This window comes from Siphateles boraxobius, unplaced genomic scaffold, assembly GCF_051911475.1.
Source record: "Siphateles boraxobius isolate OS27281-9 unplaced genomic scaffold, OSU_SipBor_1 120, whole genome shotgun sequence".
In the NCBI taxonomy this organism is placed as follows: Eukaryota; Metazoa; Chordata; class Actinopteri; order Cypriniformes; family Leuciscidae; genus Siphateles; species Siphateles boraxobius.
Window position 1 is genome coordinate 66,719 of NW_027508723.1, and position 782 is coordinate 67,500.

General features: G+C 35.2%; 1 protein-coding gene across 1 annotated transcript in view; it reads right to left on the bottom strand.

The window, feature by feature from the left end:
- Positions 1-263: 263 nt before the first annotated feature.
- The window catches only part of trabd2a (TraB domain containing 2A), a 62,819-nt gene continuing 62,300 nt past the window's right edge, over positions 264-782 (bottom strand). The window contains exon 7 of the mRNA XM_077223422.1: positions 264-782. This exon is cut by the window's right edge and continues 191 nt beyond it. The gene's annotated coding sequence lies outside the window, so the exon portion shown is untranslated.

The following is a 782-nucleotide window of genomic DNA, read 5'->3' on the forward strand; positions in this document are numbered from 1 at the left end:
CTGCAGCTTTAACATGGATATCACTCGCTCCAGACGCTCAATCCGCGTTCGGTGTGAACGTAGCATTACACCTCTGATTTAGTCATTTATTATAATACCACACACACACACACACACACACACATATAGTTTTTGTTAGTGAAAGGTGATTCACAAAAACATCTTTCATACATTTCATTGTAAACCAGCCATCAGACGCTCACAGAGCCGGATGTGGCGCTCAGGGTTTCTGGTTCTCTACATTCATCTTCATCTGGAGGAACTTCAACTAGATAAATACTTTATTGTTTTGTAAGATCATAGACAAACACATTACTGTAACGTCACATACACCGGATATTATGAATATGATGTGTCAAAACAAACACATTTAGAGCAACTAAAACTATCTATTTAATAAATTAAATGAATAATTTCTATGTCATACACAAATTTAAACAATCATCAATGCTTGAATTTGACGGATAGAAAAGATCGATAGAAACACAACAGGCCTCATTCATGAAACTCACTTATGCACAAAAAGTTATTAAATCTGCTCATATAAACTGTGTCACTGAACCGAAGGAAATGATTTGTGATTTCTAAGATTTTAACACTTTACAGAACTCCACTCGGCTGCGGTTTCATGATTCAGGCCAGTTAAGCTTGTTAGTCACAGAAAACGCTTTATTAAAAACTCTAAATTACATCTGATATTTACATGGAAATTATTCTTCTGGAAATGAAGTGTTTAGTTTTCAGTTTTCTGCATTTGTCCAGAATGATCAGTGTGTGTGACT